The sequence below is a fragment of the Lepidochelys kempii genome, chromosome 8, assembly GCF_965140265.1.
Source record: "Lepidochelys kempii isolate rLepKem1 chromosome 8, rLepKem1.hap2, whole genome shotgun sequence".
NCBI lineage: Eukaryota > Metazoa > Chordata > Testudines > Cheloniidae > Lepidochelys > Lepidochelys kempii.
The window spans coordinates 68,872,369-68,887,881 of NC_133263.1; the positions used below are offsets into that span (position 1 = coordinate 68,872,369).

General features: G+C 45.2%; 1 protein-coding gene across 2 annotated transcripts in view; it reads right to left on the reverse strand.

Moving 5' to 3' along the window:
• Nucleotides 1–15,513, reverse strand: part of LOC140916019 (pancreatic alpha-amylase) — an 84,994-nt gene that overhangs the window by 41,409 nt on the left and 28,072 nt on the right. Inside the window, exons 21-22 of one of the 2 annotated variants that reach the window (XR_012160362.1) lie at nucleotides 6,694–6,871; nucleotides 1,616–2,945 (exon numbers count right to left, since the gene is read on the reverse strand). The exons of the other annotated variant lie outside the window; for it this stretch is intronic. The gene's annotated coding sequence lies outside the window, so the exon portion shown is untranslated. Of the gene's footprint in view, nucleotides 1–1,615; nucleotides 2,946–6,693; nucleotides 6,872–15,513 lie in introns of those variants that run through there. 2 annotated transcript variants of the gene reach the window in all.

Genomic DNA, 15,513 nt, shown 5'->3' on the forward strand with positions numbered 1-15,513 from the left:
GGCGCTGTGGCTTGTGGGAAGGGGCAGGAGGTGCGGGGCATTCTGGGCCCTGTCCCAATGCCCCGTGATGCATTGGTTCGCATCCCAGCAATCCCTGAGCTTCCATCCACATTTGGCACCATCTCTCAAAGGTTTTTGTACTGCACGCTCTGTCTTCCCTTTCGGTCTACAAGAATGGAGCCTGAACTGCTGAGGAATATGCTGACAAGTCTCGCCAGCACGTCATGTTTGGCAGTTGAGTTAAGATCCAAACTGACAGTGAGGACACCGATGATGATATTGACGTGAGTAACGCATACGACACGAGACTGCTTGTGGCATTCACGGACATGCTCACCACTGTGAAACGCCACTTTTGGGCTCAGGAAACATGCACTGAGTGGTGGAAGCACATCGTCATGCAAGTCTGGGATGACGAGCAGTGGCTGAAGAACTTTCAGAAGAGAAAAGCCACTTTCATGGGACTGCATGAGGAGCTCGCCCCCCCACCCTGTGGCACAAAGACATGAGATTGAGAGCTGGCCTGCTGGTGGAGAAGCGGGTGGCTATTGCAATCTGGAAGCTGGCACTGCCAGACAGCTACAATTGGTCACTAGCCCGTTTGGAGTGGTTGGAATTGTGTTGATGCAAGTTTGCAGGCCATTAATCGCATCCTGCTCAGAAGAACTGTGACTCTGGGTAACATGCATGACATTGTGTCTGGCTTTGCACAAATGTGTTTCCCTAACTGCAGAGGGGCAATAGATGGGACACATATTCCAGTTCTGGCAGCAGCCTACCTAAACTCCAAGTATGTTAATCGGAAAAGGAATTTCTCTATGGTTCTCCAGGCACTTGTGGAGCACCGTGGGCGTTTCATTGACATTAATGCAGGCTGGGCTGAAAAGGTGCATGATGCACGCATCTTTCAGAACACTGGCCTGTTCAGGAAGCTGCAAGCCGGGACTTTTTTCCCAGACCAGAAGATCACTGTAGGGGAAGTCGAAATGCCTGTTGTGATCCTTCGAGACCCCGCTTACCCCTTAATCCTGTGGCTCATGAAACCCTCCACAGGGAGCCTTGACAGCAGCAAGGAGTGGGATTTAACTGGGAATTGGTCCTGTTTCGAGCAGGGGGTTGGACTAGATGACCTTCTGGGGTCCCTTCCAACCCTGATATTCTATGGTTCAACAACAGGCTGAGTGGTGCAGAATGACTGTGGAGTGTGCTTTTGGCCGTTTAAAGGGCTGTTGCTGCTCTCTGTATAGAAAGCTGGACCTGGCTGATGACAGCACCCCACAGTTATATCCGCGTGCTGTACCCTCCATAACATTTGTGAAGGGAAGGGTGAAAGATTCACTCAGGCATGGAACTCGGAGGTTCAAGACCTGGAGGCTGAATTTGAACAGCCAGAGTGCAGGGCTATTAGAGGGCCCCAGGCAGGGCTGCAAGGATTAGGGATGCCTTGAGGGAGCAATTTGAGGCTGAAAGCCACCAGTGATGTTTGGTGCCCTGCACAGGAGTGAAGTGCAGTGGTTCAACTGTTAGTAGGAATCTGTGTTTGCTATGCTGACTTGCAGTGCCTCTTGCTTTCCTGGGCTAAGGTATCTTTTACTTTATGCAATAATAAAGAATGTTTTCAAAGCCAAAAATTCCATTTATTGAAAAGAAACACAACTGCTTGGGAAACAGACAGGGCAAGGGGGTGGGATGGGTAACGGTTCAATCACAGATTTGCCTGTTCTCATACTCAGACTTCTGGTCTGAAGTGCTGTGCAATGAGTGCTTCACTTCAGGATAGCTACGCTGCATGGTGATGGGGGTTGAGTGCAGTGGGTAAGGGTTGTATTTTTCAGGGCTGGCTGGTGAAGCTACAAGTGTTGGAGGCAGCTGGTGGCAATAAGAACCCAGATGTTGGGGAAAGTGGGCTGGAGGTGACACGGGGCACAAGGGAAAGAGTTTTGGGACAAGGGTTGCTGGGTTGGGTTGCGCGCGGTAGCGCTCCATGTGACAAAGTTCCTGCTCTACCTTGGTGGATCTTGCGCTTATTGGCAGATTTGCTCACCTTGGAGCTTCATGGCAGCCCTCAGCTTGGCCATTTTTCTGATTTCACGGTCCAAGTCGACTCTTCCTGTGTCTGACCAGGAGTTGGGAGGATTTGGGGGGAACCCGGGCCTGCCCTCTACTCCGGGTTCCAGCCCAGGGCCCTGTGGAATGCAGCTGTCTAGAGCGCCTCCTGGAACAGCTGTGCAACAACTACAACTCCCTGGGCTACTTCCCCATGGCCTCCTCCCAACACCTTCTTTATCCTCACCATAGGACCTTCCTCCTGGTGTCTGATAATGCTTGTACACCTCAGTCCTCCAACAGTCCATGTTCTCACTCTCAGCTCCTAGTGCCTCTTGCTCCCAACTCCTCACACGCACACCACAAAGTGAAGTGAGTTCCTTTTTAAAACCCAGGTGCCCTGATTAGCCTGCCTTAATTGATTCTAGCAGCTCCTTGATTGGCTGCAGATGTTCTAATCAGCCTGTCTTAATTGTCTCCAGAAGGTTCCTGATTGTTCTGGAACCTTCCCTGTTACCTTACCCAGGGAAAAGGGACCTACTTAGCCTGGGGCTAATATATCTGCCTTCTATTACTCTCCTATAGCCATCTGGCCTGACCCTGTCACATCCACCTGCATGGCTATGAGTCCTGGATCAAGTCCGCTAGGCACTCCATGATGCTTATAAGCCGATCCGTGCTTTGCTGCCGCAGCTCCACACTTTTCTGCCACCACTCCTCATTCTGCTGGCAGATCCTCCTTTCACTCTCCCTCCACTCCTGCACTTTTAGATTCTCGTTAAGAGACTGTTGCATTACTTCATGCAGCATGTCTTCTTTGCTTCTACGTGGCCTCTTCCTAATTCTTTGGAGTCTTTTGGCTGGTGATAACATGGACAACTGAGATCTCAAGATTGCATCTGTAAAGGCAAAATGCAACACTTAACAGAGGCAGCATTGTTCTAGGGATTCTGGGGTTTCTTCCTCAGCACCCTCAGTCCCGCTTTCCTCCTCCTCCTCCTCCTGCCTTGTTGAATTCGGCTCTGAAGTGTCCATGGTGGTACTCGGAGTGGAGCTGGGATCGCCCCCAAGTATTGCATCCAGTTCTTGTAGAAATGGCAGGTTGCGAGGGCAGCACCGGAGCGGTGGTTTGCCTCGTGGGCTTTGTGGTAGGCATTCTGCAGCTCCTTCACTTTAACCCTGCCCTGCACTGCATCCCTGTCATGGCCCCTTTCCATCATGTCCCTTGATATCTGCCCGAAGGTATCGTAATTCCTATGGCTGGAGCGCAGCTGGGACTGGACAGCTTCCTCCCCCCAAACACTGATGAGGTCAGCACCTCACCATTGGTCCATACTGGGGAGTGCCTGGCGTGTGGAGGCATGATCACCTGGAAAGATTTGCTGAGAGCACTCCGCGCCTGGCTGAGCAAACAGGAAGGGGATTTTCAAAATTCCCAGAGAATTTAAAGGGTGGGTCTGAAGGTTGGTCACCTGAGGGCAGGGCAGTAAAGTTCAAAATGACCAGAGTGGCTAGAACAGGCATTGTGGGACATTTCTGGAGGCCAATCAGAGTGCACTAACAGACCAGGGCGTCCACACTGGCATTGCGGCGCTCCAGTGGGGGCGCATCAAGTATTATTCCACTCTCCGAGGTGGAGTAGCAGGAGTGCTCTAGCCGCGGAGTCTGGGCGCTCTACGTGCCTTGCCAGTGTGGACGGGTAGTGAGTTAGGGCACCCGAGGCTGCTTGAATGTGTGCTAACTCACAAATGTAGCTAAGCCCTTAGCTAGAAGGAAGGAAAGTTACCTGAGACACTGCCACACCATCTCCATTTGGTCTGAAGAAGCCCAAATGTGTTCACCTTCAGGACTTAGTACAACGTCCATCTATTATATCTGATTTTAGGGTGTGCTAAGGTTTGGTAACTTGTGGCTTATTGTTATCTAATATATTCATATTACCTTTTGGCCTATCTAGTTCTGAGATGTGGGTGAGCAGGATAAGATGCTTGATTTACTAGTTTGTTTGTTTATTAAGAATTGTGGTTTAAAGTTTTTCAGTAGAACCCAGCATCTGGGAAAGGTGCTTTTAGTTTATATAAAAGTAGAAATAATCACATGTAATAAATATTCAAATAGAACAAAGTAGTATATTGTGTTAAATTATCTTTCAGAAAATTGGGATAATTCAGTTTACTCGAAATCAGTTAAAAATAGGATTTTCCACTGTTTCACCAAATCTAATATCCTAAATCCAGGAATGGCCAATACTTGATGCTTCAAAGAAAGTTGAAAAAAGTTATTATGATGTACATTTCATGAAACATTCTCCCCTGTCCCTAGATACTCATCTTTAGACACCACAGAAAATAATTTGGTTACCATTATTTTAGCACGCTTAAGTAAAAATATTACTATACTGCTATAACTATTCAGTACTAATACTCACTGGACTGTCCCTTAGCTTGTGCCAAGATCACAGCCTCGGTAGCTATCGCTTGAGACTAAACATTTAATATATTGTGTAAGGAAAGGGACTGACAAATGTTGGAAATGCTTGATGATCTGAATGGGTTATGCAAAGAATATAAGGAAATGGCACAACTACCACATCAACCGATAAACTATTTTATGCTATTTAATCCAGTTATTTTCCATACACTGAAAGAACATATGATCAAAACAAGTGGCCACAGCAAGAAAACCACATTTGCTGCTTCTCTACCTTTTTCTGTTCTTTTCTCTGTGGTGTAATTGTGGAAGGTTTAAATGAAAATTAAGTGTTAAACACCTATAGAATTGGCAAAATGTCATTCCTTTTCCCACCCCAGTCCAATTAAAATAACTCATTACAACATTTATTTGGAAAGCAACAGATGTAGTTTTATTTACAACACACTTAAACACAAGTACAATTCACAAAGTGAGAAAAACCTTTTATCACTGATAAATTATTCCTAAGTGATTTTGCTAGCAAGCATTATTGTTAAATGAGAATAACATCTCATTCCAATTGATAAGCTTCCTACAGGTACTCAGTCTTTAATATCTAATTGTTCTTTTACTCTAACCCAGGGGTGGGCAAATTTTTTGGCCTGAGGGCCACATGGGGGATAGAAATTGTATGGAGGGGCCATGAAAGCTCACAAAATTGGGGTTGGGTGCAGGAGGGAGTGAGGGCTCTGGCTGGGGGTGCAGGCTCTGGGGGTGGGGTTGGGGGTGAGGAGATTGGGTGTAGGAGGGTGCTCTGGGCTGGGATCCAGGGGTTTGGAGGATGGGAGGGGGATTAGGGCTGGGGCAGGGGTGTGGGAAGGGTGCAGGTTCTGGTTGGGGATGCGGACTCTGGGGTGGGGCTGGGGATGAGAGGTTTGGGGTGCAGGAGGGTGCTCTGGGCTGAGATCGAGGGGTTTGGAGAGTGGGAGGGAGATCAGGGCTGGGGGAGGGCGTTGGGGCATGGGGAGAGGCTCAGGAGTGCAGGCTCCGAGCAGCGCTTACCTCAAGCGGCTCCAACATGCAGCGGCATGTTCCTTCTCCAGCTCCTACATGGAGGCATGACCAGGTGGCTCTGCATGCTGCCCTGTCCACAGGCACCGCCCCTGCAGCTCCAATTGGAGCACGTAGGAGCCAGAGTAGGGCCATGACCTGGCTTCCAGGAGCTGTGTAGTGCGGCCCCCAACCCTGCGCCCCCGCCAGAGGGCGGGAGCGGGACTGAGCCACGTGGTGCGGCCCCGGCCGGAGCACCGGAGGGGGGCTGAACTGTGTGGTGTGGCCCCCCGGCCGGAGTGCCGGAGCGGGGCAAGCCCCAGATCCCGCTCCCCAGCAGAAGCTCGCACTCCAGCCCATGGGCCATATTTTGCCCACCCCTGCTCTAACCCATCACCCATTTGCCCTACTTGCCACAATTAAAGTATGTCTTGACTGGAAATACTGAAAAAAAGGATCTTTCCTAATGCAGAAAGGAAACTATGTAATGTAATGATCAAAATAGATTACAACAATAATACTCCACTACCAGTATTAGCAAAGTCCTAAATCATAGCATAGCCCCCCCGAATTCCTCCTCACCCCCACTCCCCGCAAATTCTTCTGTTAAACTACTACTGTCCTTAAAATGTTGTGTAAATCTAAATGAGAGATCTCATTGCCAATAATGGATACATATAGACCAGCTGGGTGATATAAATCAAGGCATTATCTCACACCTACACTCATAATTAATTATCTTTTCATTGATCTTCCTTCTGTTCCAGTCTGTTTCCCTTAAATGCCTCCATATGTTGTATGGCACAAAACAAAACATACTTTAACAACATCTTGATATATACAAGATTCTGCTTAGTTTGAGTTATGAAGTCTATGAAATTTAGCTCTCCCAAATCATGTCATTATAGACTCCATATTGCCTAAAGGAGTGTTATCAGTAAGATAGTACCTCGTGCCCTTTGCGCATAGAGCTCTTTCTGACAGGTGTTTATCCTCACCATTAATGAGTGAGATGAGTTTTCTTTGAGGTTGGAGTGCCTATAAAGCGTAAAGCTTCCAACCAGTGAGAGAAAACATTCACCCTCTCCTTTTCTCATCGCTACCTACTCAGTATGATGCTGAATATTTTTAAAGATTCCAGAGAAAGCGAACAGCCCAAATACTGGAAATGTAAAAGGTACCAACCTGCCAAGTTTTCCGCTATAGGTGGGATGCTCATTCATTGGTTCCCATCCCCACACATTTCCTCTGTTTTGTTGAAATCTCATACTCCAAACAAGAACTGAGCAGGATGTTCCCTCTTCTCAGGTGCCTGGGCCTAACATAGAGTCACAATCACAGGTGGTCTGTGTAGAAGAACTAGCTGGAAATGAAATGGTAGTCAGCAGTGCCTAAAGCAGTGTTGTGCAGCAGAATGGTGAGGGAAGGAAAATGCTGTGGGGGAAGGGGAAGGGCTTAGGGAGAAAGGAGACATTGGGGAAGCACAATGGAAGGACAAGAAACTAAGAGAGCACAGTAAAAGGGGAAGTTAGGAGAGAAAAGAAGGTGAATTGGGCAAATAGGAGACAATAGGGGAGGCGAACCAATGCACAAAATTTCCTAGGGGGAGATGGATCTTCCCTTTGGCGCCATAATCAAAGATTGATTTCATTCACTCCTCCTCTCAAGGAGCTCTTTGTAACTGGGTTGCTCTGAAAGTGCTTTCCTGCACTAAGGGATCTGAAGAAATCTACATTACAAACAGGTTTTCATTTTCCGGTTGGATGAATTTTTCAGATCTCAGAGGGAAAACAATCATGTTTTAGTTTATGCTGCTGTGGGGTGGACACACAACTATAAATCATTTTCCAGCCAATTTAAAAGCAGCCTGGTAGACTGCTACTTCATCAGAAAGTGAGGGTGTCTCTCTTTGCTATTCGTGACCCAGCATCACAACTTTTCGTTGCCTCTTCCAATCAGTCACATGGGACATACAACTCTAGATTCAATAAAGGACATAAATAATAATTTACAGACAGCCTCCATGGTACAAACAGTGAATAAGACAAGATTTATTTGTTGTTTCCTAGGCCTGGTCTACACTAAACGTTTATGTCTGATTTAGCAGCATTAAATCAAATTAACCCTGTACCCATCCACACAACGAAGCCATTTTTTTCAACACAAAGGGCTCTTAAAACCGATTTCCGTACTCCTTCCCAACGAGGGGATTAGCGCAGAAATCGACATCGCCATTTTGAATTAGGGTTAGTGTGGATACAATTCGAAGGTATTGGCCTCCAGGAGCTATCCCACAGTGCACCATTGTGACCGCTCTGGACAGCACTTTGAACTCGGATGCACTGGCCAGGTGTACAGGAAAAACCCCGGGAACGTTTGAATCTCATTTCCTGTTTGGCCAGGCGCGCTCATCAGCACAGGTGACCATGCAGTCCCAGAATCGAAAAAGGTACTGAATGGGAGGTACTTTCTATGCTTTCAGAACTCTGTTCCAAAAGACAAAATGCCAAAACATTTCAAAAAATCTCCGAGGCCATGAGGAACAGAGTCTACAGCAGGGATGCAACACAGAGCCGCATAAAACTTAAGGAGCTCAGACAAGCATACCAGAAAACCAAAGAATCAAACGGATGGTCCGGGACAGAGTCCCAGACATGCTGCTTGGTGTTTCAGGTTCTTTGTGCCTATCCTACATGGCCCTCCCTCCTCCCCGAGTTCCATAGCCTCCTGACCCAGACACCCAAGAACGAGGGGGAGGCTCCGGCCACCCAACCACTCCACTCCAGTGGACAGCCCAAGCAACAGAAGGCTGTCATTCAACAAGTTTGGAAGTGGCCTTTTCCTTCCCTCCTACCCTCTCCCCACACCCCACCTGGGCTACCTTGTGAGTTATCTCCTTATTTTTATAATCAATTAATAAAGAATACATGCTTTTAAATGGTAGTGACTTTATTTTCTTTGCAAGCAAGCTGTGATCGAAGGGGGGAGGGCGGGTGGCTTACAGGGAATTTAGAGGCAACCAAGGGGGCGGGTTTTCATCAAGGAGAAACAAACAGAAGTGTCGCACAGTACCCTGGCCAGTCATGAAAGTGGTTTGCGCTTCCTGCTGTGCTCTTCTAACCGTCCTGGTGTCTGGCTGCGCATATTCAGTGGCCAGGCGACTTGCCTCAACCTCCCACCCCTCCACAAACGTCTCCCCCTTACTCTCACGGAGATTGTGGAGCACACAGCAAGCAGAAATAACAATGGGAATATTGGTTTTACTGAGGTCTGAGCAAGTCAGTAAACTGTGCCAGCGACCCTTTAAACGTCCAAATGCACATTCTACCACCATTCTGCACTTGCTCAGCCTATAGTTGAACAGCTCCTAACTACTGTCCAGGATGCCTGTGTACAGCTACATGAGCCATGGCATTAAGGGGTAGGCTGGGTCCACAAGGATAACTATAGGCATTTCAACATCCCCAACAGTTATTTTCTGGTCTCCAAATTGATCACCGTGATCTCCAAATTGCCGGGGATCGCGGTTTTAGAGAAATCTGTGTTCGTGTCCTCATCACCACGCTGCCGTTGCCTCCTCGCCTGGTTTTTCAGGTGCTGGTTCTGCATAAACTGCACGATAATGTGCAAGGTGTTTACAATGGTCATAACTGCTGCGGTGAGCTGAACGGGCTCCATGCTTGCCATGTTATGGCGTCTGCTCCATTGATTTCATGGAGGTAGGAAGGGTTGACTGATGACATTTACCCATAATGACTCGCAACAAATTTTTGGCCCTGTCAGGCATTGGGAGCGCAGCCCAGAATTCCAATGGGTAGTGAGGACTGCGGGAACTGTGGGATAACTACCCAGAGTGCACCACTCGGAACGTTGATGCTTGCCATGGTACTGTGGACACACACCATCAAATTAATGTGCTTAGTGTGGACGCATGCAATCGACTTCATACAATCTGTTCCCAAAAATTGACTTCTCTAAAATTGGAGTACTTTCATAGTGTAGACATGGCCTTAGACACTACATCCAGACAGAAAAGGAGTACTAGTGGCACCTTAGAGACTAACCAATTTATTTGAGCATAAGCTTTCGTGAGCTACAGCTCACTTCATCAGATGCATTCTTAGGAAAATACAGTGAGGAGATTTATATGCACACAGAACATGAAAAAATGGGTGTTATCATACACACTGTAAGGAGAGTGATCACTTAAGATGAGCTATTACCAGCAAGAGAGTGGGGGGGGGAGAAAACCTTTTGTAGTGATAATCAAGGTGGGCCATTTCCAGCAGTTAACAGGAACGTCCGAGGAGCAGTGGGGGGGTGGGGGAAATAAACATAGTCTTTTTGTTCTTTAGGTCTGAAATCGAGTGGCCAGAGAGATTGAAGTGTTCTCCGACTGGTTTATGAATGTTATAATTCTTGACATCTGATTTGTGTCCATTTATTCTTTTAATCACATCAGCCACACTATCAGAGGCTCGTTCACCTGCACATCTACCAATGTGATATATGCCATCATGTGCCAGCAATGCCCCTCTGCCATGTACATTGGTCAAACAGGACAGTCTCTATGTAAAAGAATCAATGGACACAAATCAGATGTCAAGACTTATAACATTCATAAACCAGTCGGAGAACACTTCAATCTCTCTGGTCACTCGATTTCAGACCTAAAGGTCGCAATATTAGAACAAAAAGACTTCAAAAACAGACTCCAATGAGAGACTGCTGTATTGGAATTAATTTGCAAACTGGATACAATTAACTTAGGCTTGAATAGAGACTGGGAGTGGATGGGTCATTACACAAAGTAAAACTATTTCTCCATGTTTATTTCCCCACCGCCCACTGCTCCTCCGACGTTCCTGTTAACTGCTGGAAATGGCCCACCTTGATTATCACTACAAAAGGTTTTCTCCACCCCCACCACCCACTCTCCTGCTGGTAATAGCTCATCTTAAGTGATCACTCTCCTTACAGTGTGTATGATAACACCATTTTTTTCATGTTCTGTGTGCATATAAATCTCCTCACTGTATTTTCCACTGAATGCATCCGATGAAGTGAGCTGTAGCTCACGAAAACTTATGCTCAAATAAATTGGTGAGTACTAGTGGCACCTTAGAGACTACTTTTCTTTTTACGAATACAGACTAACATGGCTGCTACTCTGAAACCTACATCCAGACACCGCTGCATGTAGTTAAATGGAACATATTTACTGGAAATGGGCCGGCTATCCACTGGCAAGATTTGAATTTCCAAAAGCAACTGAAACATTCAGGCCCTGGAGTATTGAAATGCTGTTATTTTGTAGTATGTTTGAGATGCCTTATAATTCACAGTTAAACTTAGAGGCAGTTCTGCTATAATTTAGGTGGCAGAATTAAGTTTTAAGAGAACCAAATTGTCAGTCAGAATTACTACAACAGTGTTTTCAACTCTTGTGCATGCATGTATTACAAGTCTTGCAAAATTTGATGTTTTTCATAAAACCCCAGCTGCTAGAGATAAACTGATTACATGAGGATCCCTGCTTTCATTTTTCTTTTGCAGGTAAATTTCTAGTTCTCATGGTTATAGAGAAAAGATTGAAAATATGACTCAAGTGCACCTTATAGGCTCAAAAACTTGAAATCAGATTAAAAGAACCCAAAATGTATTGTACTTGAAAGTCTTATGATATCTAAGTCAATCTTGTGGCTCATTATTTTGTCATGCTTGCAGTTGGCAATACTGCTACAAATCATTAGAATACCGATCTATGCCATGATCCCGTATAACTGAATTAAATGGTATTATTTGAGTGAATAAAGTAACCTGACTTTGGCCGACAGTGGGTAGTTGACTAATACACTGTTTGTCCACACATATTTGAAATATTAAAAAAGATAATGAGTACTTAAGCAAATGAATCACTCTGAATTTCATCATTGTAGCAACCGAAACAATAAAGAAGATGAATTATAGGCATCCTGGTTTGCCCCAGGAAATTCTCCATTTAATGTTGTTATAAAATATTTTAAAGTTGTGGTTTAAAATCTTTAGTCTTTCATACTGACATACAAAATTATAAAATGAAGGACTCAATGACAGTGCTTTAAATATACAACTAGAATTGTGTTGTTAATTATAAGATTTCCCCAAAGAACTTGAAGAACAAAATGTCAGTGACACTTGGTGGATATCTGGGAGGTGAAGAGGGAAGGGGAATCAGCAAAACATCACATCAGTTCTAACACCAATCTAAACTCAGTGCACTTTGTTTCTGTACTCTTATTCTGGTATGTGCCTGTTTCTAAAACAAGATATGTCAGTGGTTGTGTGTCAGAAACATCATTCTCTTTCCCACAATTTATATTCAAGGACAAAAAGAGCAAACAGATCACGTTTGCCCATCTGTTCATTTTCTAATCAAAGACCTTTGAAGGTCTTTTTTTCTTGTTGATTCCAGTTGAGATTGAGAGAGCCCGCGCTCTTTATTTTTTTTTCATATGGGCTCTTTAAATGTTAAATTACTACTTATTTTGATTGGCTTTTTTCAATAAAGCATTATACACATCAGATTCACTAGGAAGCTGTTCCCCGACAAGATAAATATGTTGTAAACATCAGAATATTTTCAAATGGTAGCAGAGGTGAATAGCATATTAAAGATTTCAAATTGCCTGGAAGCAGTCTCAAAATTATTTATTTTATTTTAGAAAAATACATCAAGCCATTAAGTGAAGCACCAAGGCACCCTACACACCAAGAAAAAAATAATGACAAAATAGAACAGACCCTCCTCTTCACTACCATTACCCCTCAGCACAAAACCCTGTTCCTTAATATTAGTGAGCATCATAGAATCATAGAATATCAGGGTTGGAAGGGACCCCAGAAGGTCATCTAGTCCAACCCCCTGCTCAAAGCAGGACCAATTCCCAGTTAAATCATCCCAGCCAGGGCTTTGTCAAGCCTGACCTTAAAAACCTCTAAGGAAGGAGATTCTACCACCTCCCTAGGTAACGCATTCCAGTGTTTCACCACCCTCTTAGTGAAAAAGTTTTTCCTAATATCCAATCGAAACCTCCCCCACTGCAACTTGAGACCATTACTCCTCGTTCTGTCATCTGCTACCATTGAGAACAGTCTAGAGCCATCCTCTTTGGAACCCCCTTTCAGGTAGTTGAAAGCAGCTATCAAATCCCCCCTCATTCTTCTCTTCTGCAGGCTAAACAATCCCAGCTCCCTCAGCCTCTCCTCATAACTCATGTGTTCCAGTCCCCTAATCATTTTTGTTGCCCTTCGCTGGACTCTCTCCAATTTATCCACATCCTTCTTGAAGTGTGGGGCCCAAAACTGGACACAGTACTCCAGATGAGGCCTCACCAATGTCGAATAGAGGGGAACGATCACGTCCCTCGATCTGCTCGCTATGCCCCTACTTATACATCCCAAAATGCCATTGGCCTTCTTGGCAACAAGGGCACACTGCTGACTCATATCCAGCTTCTCGTCCACTGTCACCCCTAGGTCCTTTTCCGCAGAACTGCTGCCTAGCCATTCGGTCCCTAGTCTGTAGCTGTGCATTGGGTTCTTCCGTCCTAAGTGCAGGACCCTGCACTTATCCTTATTGAACCTCATCAGATTCCTTTTGGCCCAATCTTCCAATTGGTCTAGGTCCTTCTGTATCCTATCCCTCCCCTCCAGCGTATCTACCACTCCTCCCAGTTTAGTATCATCCGCAAATTTGCTGAGAGTGCAATCCACACCATCCTCCAGATCATTTATGAAGATATTGAACAAAACCGGCCCCAGGACCGACCCTTGGGGCACTCCACTTGATACCGGCTGCCAACTAGACATGGAGCCATTGATCACTACCCGTTGAGCCCGACAATTTAGCCAGCTTTCTACCCACCTTATAGTGCATTCATCCAGCCCATACTTCCTTAACTTGCTGACAAGAAGGCTTTTTCAGTCCAAGGCTTTTTCCAGCGAGTTCTTCTCATATTGTGCTCTGAAGTGCACCAGATTTAGATTATGGCAGATCACTGGAAGGAACTTTTTCCCAAAGTTGTGTGTCTTTTGCTGAGATGCCCGGCTATCAGCTAAGGAGAGTATTTATAGTGAGTATAGTATTTATAGCTCCTTTGGTTGAATAAAAGGGAAGAAGTACGCTCTTACATGGCAGGGTGCTAAACTTCTTAGGGGTCACGGAGATTTCATCCAATAACTTGATCTGCACTTAAGAGCAAACAGGTTGCAAAGCAGGTAGTGCTGATGTTATGTGCCTGAGTGGGACATGCCAATGTGAGGCAAGCTATTCTGTGCTTCCTGAAGGTTCTGAATCCTTTTCAAACATAGCCCCAAGTAAAGAGTATTTAGTATGCAGCTAAAGTTTCAGAAATGGCATGCAATTTTGGGTGTTTCAGGTTCTTTGTGCCTATCCTGAGATATGTTGGATCTGACTTGCAGAGTGATGAGCACCTCTGGCTCCCAGAGATTTCAGCTGGAGTTTTGGGTGTTGATCTCTTCTGAAAAAATCAAGCTGCAAATGTGTCAAATTAGGCACCCAAAAACCTTAGAGATTTGGCCTTAGATTTAAGTGTTTGGAGAGCAAAGACCTCAAACTTTACAAGTTTGGAGAACACCCTTTACTCATCTCAGGAAGCAATGTGCCTGATTTGCCTGTGTAGTCATGCACCATTGTGAAAATGGGTGTAAAAATTCTGATTTAGTAGCATTTTGCATCCACTTTGCATTGGTATAAATGACAGTAAAAGGCCCTATGTCATTTACCCTTTTAAAGAGCCATTAAAATCTATGTGAAAATTCTCAGGCCAATTGTCTGCATCACCAACATCCAGACTAAACAAATTAATATCTCCTCTGCAGAGAGTCATTGTAATGATTTGGGGGAGGGTGGAAAAAGACAATGAATGTTACTATAAAGGACTAAGCTTGAGGGGAAACGTGTTAATAAACTAACAATATACTTTTTGTTTCTTTAGTTAGGCATGTCAAGTAATTGTAAATGAGTTCCCCCTGTTTGTAGAGAAATATAAGTCCAGGTTTGAAAAAGAGCTCAGCACCCATTCAGGCACCTAAAAATGGACCACATTTTCTACAGTTCAGCTCACATATAGGCATGTACATTAAGGGGGCATGTGGTGGGGCATTTGCCCCACACTGGCAGAAAAGGGGTTAAAGCAGCCCCAGGGAGGCTGCGCAGGAGGCAGCCAGTTAGGAAAGGGATTGTAGAGACAGTAGTTGGGATAAGGGTTAGAGAGATAGGGCCAGGCTGGGCCATATAAAAAGGGCTGCTGAACAGAAAAGCTTCAGTCACCCTCTGCAGTTTGAGGTGGGAAGACTGGGTGCTCTGAAGGAGGGAGAAGAGACAGCACCATGGTCAGAGCAGCGTTGGGTGGGTCTGGGGAGCATGAGTGAGCTTTGGATAGATTCATGAAGGAAGAACTTGATTTATATTTCAGTAGGTTCAAATACTTTTGACATGGTAGTTTTATTATAATTATTTTTGTGTCAAATCAATTTCTAGAATTGTTTATATACCTGTAATGTACTTTTCTACTCAGATTCTGCATCAAGCTAACCCATTTCTACCATAATCTTTTGAAATTAAAGCAACAGTCACCATCTTCTTCTGCTGGGAAGTCCCTATGGGAATGGATCAGCTTTCAAGTCCTGCCTCTCAGCAGCTGTTCCCCCAGCAAGTTCCCTCCCAACCATGTCAAGAGGACTGCCACAGGTTTCAGATAGAGAAGCCATTTTCATGCCAGTTTTGGCAAGTACTTGCACATTTTCATAGGTACAGTCCTATAGGATCTGTTTGCTCTCAGGTTGTCATTTCCAGTTGCCAAGATACTGCCATCACAAAGTAGCAGATGTCAAACAGCTCTGTTAATCTAATTTGGTTAAACTTGCATCTGTGTTTCCACCTCATTCAGCTCAGGAAGCTGTTAACGTTGAATTAAAATTGGCAATCTAGTAAACAACACG